The sequence below is a fragment of the Quercus robur genome, chromosome 3 (assembly GCF_932294415.1).
Source record: "Quercus robur chromosome 3, dhQueRobu3.1, whole genome shotgun sequence".
Classification (NCBI taxonomy): domain Eukaryota; kingdom Viridiplantae; phylum Streptophyta; class Magnoliopsida; order Fagales; family Fagaceae; genus Quercus; species Quercus robur.
The window spans coordinates 34,399,482-34,406,366 of record NC_065536.1 but is presented as its reverse complement, the minus strand read 5'-3'; positions in this window follow the sequence as shown (position 1 = coordinate 34,406,366).

The window sequence follows — 6,885 nt, the reverse complement described above, 5'->3', positions numbered from 1 at the left end:
CACTCATATCACTGTGGGAAAAATCTTGAAATCTATGTGATTGTTGTAAATAGATCTTCAAACTTGTCATGAATGATTAGTGAATGATTATGTTGATCTTGAGACATGCATAGACTTGTGTCTATATATCTTCCCACTTTTTATTTTTGTTTTGCTAAAAAGAGCTCACCAAATGTAAATCTCCAAATGAAAAGAGATATTGAGCTGCAAAAGTCTGTCGCACATTCTAGTATTTGACTAGGAAAAAGGGTAAGCGACCTTATATTAAAAGTGAATGTTCATTCAAAAAGGCCAAAGGCCTGTTTTTCATAGAGAAATGTTATACATCCCTCTCACAATGAGATATGATTGCCTCAAAAGATCAAAAAGATCAAATGTTATGATTGATAGTGGAGTCAAATGAAAAGCTCCAAGTTATGTTATCAAGTTGTGTGGGAGGTCATATATTCATATTTCTATAATTGAGATTGGTCACATGATCTAGTGCTAATTGTGTATGCCTTGGTTGAATTGATCATTAAAGCTTCACATTAGACAAAGGACTATCTCATTGTTGATATCCACACACAACACACAAGTTTATGTTCAATAAATGCCATATTCATTTGTGTGATTGTACTTGATAAAATGTGTTTTCACATGCTCAATCTTTGTTAATTCAAGCACAAAAAGATTTTTGAGTGTTTTAGGTGTTTTTGGAAAGTATTTTGTTTGAAAAATCTGAAAATTTCAAAAATACAGTTTTGCCCTGTTTTGGCGGCTCAGTCGCGGGTATGTCAAGTCGCGAGCCTCAGTCGCATCTTCGCTGGTCATTTTTGGCGACTTGTTCGCGAGTGGAAGGTCCAGTCGCGAGGTTCACTCAGAGATTTTCGCGGCTCAGCTCGCGACTCACTCGCGGGTAGACCTTCCAGTCGCGAAAAAAACTTAGAAAAATTTTTCAAAATTTTGTTCTTGAGTGCTTTGGCGGCTTGAGCTGGCGACTGTGTGGCGACTTAATCCAATCGCGAAAATCGCGTGTTTTGCAGAAACAGAAGCAGTTTTTTAAACCTCTTTCAGTTTTCCCTCGAACTTTTGTAACTGTTCATCTTCTCTTTAAACTGTTCTTCCTCCCACACACTTCGTGAATCCATTTTTTCAAACCCCTTTGGTGCTTCGTTTCTTATCCAAATCATCAAGAAAAGGTATGGGTTTTGCTTTCTCAATCTCATTTTTTTCCTGCATATTTCTGTTACTGTTTGGTCTGGTATTGTATTCGTTATACTTATCTCTATGTGAAATGGGTATGGAGTGTCTTGTGTGATATTGTTCTCACCTATATTCATGCTGAGCAGTCACAATGTGTTTTTCATTGTTCTGATTTTTGTCTATTAGTGTTTCTGAGAATCTTTTCTGAAATGGGTTTGGCGTCTATTTGACTTACTCATTACACTTGCTTGAGTATTGTTGTTGGTGTTTGGTTTTGGGTCACTGAGTTGTTATGTTAACATAATGTATGTCTCTCATCCACGTGCTCTAGTGTGGATGTTTGGTTTCTTCATGTTTGAAACATTTTCCCCATGTTCATGTCTCTGTTGGAGTGATTTATGTTATCTGCTCTAAATGTTCAAATGCTGTATCTTATTGCATATCATGGTCATGTTAACCTGTCTCAATGACAGTTTTGTCAGTTGTGATGTCTATCTTTGTCTTGGTGCACTTTCACCGAGTTTGATGCACGTATTTGTTTGTGCTTCTGTGTATTGTTGGAAGTTTTGGTTGGGTCTGCACTATCTTCAGTCTGGGTTTATATATTGTAATATTGTTTACACTGAATCTTGTTGACAATCTTTTTGTGGGGTATTGTTGCTTGGTTCTTTTCTGTTGGCTTGTTCTCTTGCAGATGTCTCGTCGATCTTCCAGAGGTAAAGACATTGTTGCTGACGAACCAGCAACACCAGTTGCTAAAAGGACTCGTCTATCATCTCAGGCATCTCAAGATCCCAATGAGGATAGATTCAGAGTTCCCCTTAACTCACACGCCTACTCAAATGTGTTTGACAAGTCAACCACTATAGTGGAACGGGTAGTAGAGTTCAACACCTTAGGGACTACTTTCATCCCTCGAATCTTTGAGAAACGAGACTGGGCAAACTTGTTCGGAAACTTTGATGATCCAATGGATGAGCTGGTCAAAGAATGCTTCTCCAATGCAACTGATCTTGGACCTAACCTCATTTTCTGGGTCAGAGGAACAGAGTTTTGTGTTACCCCAGACTCCATCGCAGATCTTCTCAGCATCACCAGACCTCAGAATGTGAATTTAACTCCCTATGATGAACGAAATCCAGAGGTTGGAGAAATTTTACAAATCCTAGGACACGATCATGAAGTATCCAGTGCAGGAACTTCCATCAGCACCGCAAAGTTTGCACCTGAGCTGACCACACTGAAGTTGATCATGTTCACCAATCTCTACCCACTGTCCAACACTACATTCATCAATCTTGGGAGAGCTATATTTCTGTGTGACCTCATTACAGGAGCCCCCATTGATATATGTGCTCACATCTACTACAACTTGAGGAAGACCGCGTGTCGATCTACAGCTTGAGGAATCATTCCATTTTGCAGTCTCGTCATGAAACTCATTCTTAGTGCAGGCATTATTCCTCCTGCAGATGGTAAAATGTTGACTCGTCAACGTCCCATTTCCTTGTTCACTCTTCAAGCGAGCAGAAGTCACTCCTCTAAATCACCAAGAAGTGCTCACATCTCTCCGGTTACTTCATCTGCCCCTGACTCAGAGACACCTGCACATACCACATCTGCATCACGTGCTGTTCCTGAAGCTTCACCGGCTGGTATTCCGCAAGCACAAACTGCTTCTCATATTGACAGAGTTGGCAGTGTACTTGAGCATATTCAGAAACGCGTTGATGAGCTTGTGGCACTTCTCTACTCCACAAACAACCATGTCCAAATGCGCCTCGAGACTATGGAAAATCAGCTAGATGAGATTCAACGAAAGTTAGACGAGAGTCTTTAGCTATTCGTGACAAAAAGGGGGAGAGCATTCAGTAAGGGGGAGAAAAGTTCAAAGGGAAGTGTGCATAGTGATAGGGGGAGTACACACATACTTTTGACATACTTTTGTTTTTAGTCTTATCTTCTAAACTTATGGTTTTTATGGTTTTGATACACTGTGTTTTGGTGTATAACTGTTTCTAACTCATTTCATATACTCTTGGTTTAAACTTTAATATATGTTGATGATGTTATTCAGGTATTTGTTGGTCTGTACCCATGTGCTTTTGTAAGCTTTTAGGGTTTATGTTGTATGCATAGTTTGTAGGCTTTATGGTATGTACCTTGCTTAAGTGCAGCCTTTATACTATGTTGAAATCAGTACTTTAATCTAAATGTTATGAATTTTGGTTTATGTACTGTCACTCTTGTGCCCTTGTAGGATTGTTCCTAGATGCATATGCCTTGTGGGCTAGCATTGGTTGAGTGTTGAGCATACAAGTGTCTTGCCTTGTGCTTGTTAACTTGTATGTCCTTGTGTTCATTCCAAGTGTGAATGAGCACTGTGATCACTACCTTATGGTGTTCACTTGGTTGATCAAGCCATGGTTTGTTTATTAACTCCATCTTTGCTTGATCTCATATTGCCTGTTTCATATGCATTTATAATTTTCTGCTTACAATGATTATGGTGTTTTGTTGTGTTTCAGGAGTTTATGTTCATATGATTCAAGTGCTTCACAGCTTCTAGAGTTAGGTGTGAGTGAGTTTTGTTCAACTGTTCCCAATTCACACGTTAAGTCTAGAGTCTGTTTTAGGGTTTTGTCACGGAATAGCCAAAGGGGGAGATTGTAAGGTTGAATTTATTCAACCATCTAATTGGCTTTATTCCGTGCCAAATTTGCTTGTAACTCAGCATTTAGTAACCCTGTATTTAGGTGGGTTTTTTGTAAGGGTAGTGAGTGAGATAGAGTGAAGACTGCTCAAGAGTGTGCAAGAAAACAGAGTGTCGCGGCTGGGACTCGCGGGTAGACTCGCGGCTGCAAGCCGCCAGAAGCTGCACACGTACCAAGCATGCTGGAAGATGAACAGTCATGCTAGCTGGAGCACTACAGGACAAAACAGGACAACTGGCCATACGGTTAACTCGCGACTGGATCTCGCGACTTAGTCAAGCCGCGAGGTCAAGCCGCGAGCCACCCCTGTTTTGTAAAATCCTGACGTTTCACATTCCTCTCCACTCTAGTATAAATACCCCTTTAACCCACGATTGAAAGAGAGCTTCCAGAGAGAATTTTGAGAGAGAAACCCTAAAGAAAAACAAGATTGTTTCACACACAATCCCTACCTTAGAGTCTCATCAAAATCCCTCACTCTCTTCCTCTCCATTGTCAAAACCTTGAGAGGCATTATACCAAACCTGGCTCTCACCATTATCATCTCTGTGAGACAGTCGTTTGGAGTTCTGGGAAGCAGTTAGGAAGGAGCCAATATTCATTGATTGATGCTACGGTCTAGTAGCGGAATCCGGGAAGCTAGAAAAGAAAAAGGTTCGGCGCAACCTCGTTGGAGCAAGAAGCTTGGAGGGCTTAGGTGCACTGGGTAGATTAGGCTTGGAGGGTCTATTGCTGTCCTTGTATCCCAACTGTATTTTCTAGTGGATTGATTACCGCTTGGAGGGCGGCGGAGAGGTTTTTCGCCGAGGTCTTCGGTTTCCTCTTCGATAACACATCGGGTGTTATCTTTGTGTTTGCATCTTCCTTCCTCTCTATCTCTGCCTTTACATTATCTGCTGTGGTTTTATTTTGTTATGGCTTAGATAGTTGTTTAACCAATTTCATATTATAGCATATGTTAAGTTTCCGCACACTAGTTGTTTGACATATTGCTTGTGTTGGTTAAGTTGGTTTTTGGGGGTCTAAACGTTCAAAAGTGTTTTTGTACACGTTTTTGAACTTTCAACTTGTGATTTCAAAAAATAGAAGAAAAAGATCTTGTTGCGACTCTTGTGTGCCTTTGGGTTTTGTACCAAGTAAATTCTTTGGCACCAAAAATTATTAAAAATATTATTGGTGTTTCTGTGTGAAGTTGTTGCAAATCAACTACAATAATAAAAAAAGTTTCCGTGGAGCTAGTCACGTAGTAGGATTTGTGCAAAAAAGTTAAACATTGATTGGAGATTTGTGTACAAGAGACGACTTCTATAAGATCAAGTCCAATTGGGGATTGGAGCAAAGGTTCGACCATCTATGTCCAACTTGGACTTGATCTTGTAGAAGCCTTCTCCTTTGCACAAATCTCCAATCTATGTCCAACTTCTTTGCACAAATCCCACTATGTAACTAACTCCATAGTAATCCTTTTGATTGTTATAGTTGATTTGCAACAGCTTCATACAAAAACACCAATAAGATCTTCAATTGTTGGTGCTAGAGATTTTACTTGGTATAGAACCCAAAGGCGTACAAGAGTCGTAACAAGATCTCTTTCTTCTATTTTTTAATCTCACAGGTTCAAAAGATGGAGGCTAGAGTTTCAATAAGAAACCTTATGAAGTATTAGGGTTAGTGTTTTCTATCTCTACCAACTTATTTAAGTAGGACCTTAATGGGTCTTTTAAATGGGCTCTCCTATTCTTTTTAGATTTACAAAAACCTACAAACCAATAGCCACTAGGATTAAAACGTTGCAGGCTCGATAGATTGAGAGGTATTGAGATAGGTAGGGCTATAATCGAGCCGAGCTTTATCGAGTGGTGCATGTTCAAGCTTGGTTCGTCAGGAAAAATCAAAATTTCAAACTTGTGACAAACCTAAAAATAATGTTTGAGTTTGAGCTCGTGCAAAAGCCAAAAAACTTGAGCTTGACTTGGCTTGACTCGTGGGAAAGCCAAGCTCAAGCTTAATATCAAGCTTAAACTTGAGCTCAGGTTAAGTTTTTGAGCTTGAGATCTAAAAAGAATTACATTATCAAATACTTAAATCTTTAAAATGTTTTTTTTTTTTTTAAATAGTATACTCATTTTATCATACGTCTAATCTTACCTATGATTAGCCATTATTCAAATTAAAAATTCACGTAATTAAATTAATTCATTCATCCTTGTCTACAGTTACAACAATTGTTCAAAATATAATTTTTACATTCATGTTAGATGGAAAAGAACTAGAAAAATACTTGTTTATAACTATAATGAATGGGAAAGTAGTAACATGTTTCATAACTTTACATTATATGATTGATGGGGAAGGATCATTTGTAGTGCACTTAATTAATTAATTTATTTTTAAATGTAACTAAATTCTAAAGTGGTTCTTGGTCATTTTAGAGGGAAGGAAAAAATTAAGGTAATGAGTAGTAGATCCCATATTGGCCATGTCATTATTAAGATATGTGTAATGAGCATATTTAGTTAACACATATAAACTTGTAAATGAGTCTATACTTGAATTATTTTGTATCAAGCCTTATAGCCCACAAGTTTGTTCATGAATAAATTTTTTTGCTTAGGCTCGACTTGTTTATTAAACGAGCCTAAAACTAAGGATCAAGCTTGGATTATTTATAAAAAAAATATATATATATATAAACAAGATTTTTATCGAGATGAGCCCAAGTTATTCATGATCGGCTTGATTCATTTATAGCCTAGAAACAAGTATTGAGCTCCATTAAGTCTTGGTAATAGGAACACACATTTTTCCTTCACTAAAAAGGAAGAAAAAGTTATGAATTAATAACATCCAATCCAATTTGCCATTAAGTGAATTAAATATATAAAAATAATAATTTAAAAAGTGTAATAATAAATTTTAAATAAAAATAATTTACTTGATAAAACGTTAACTAAATATCATTATTAAAGTAATATTTAAATATAAA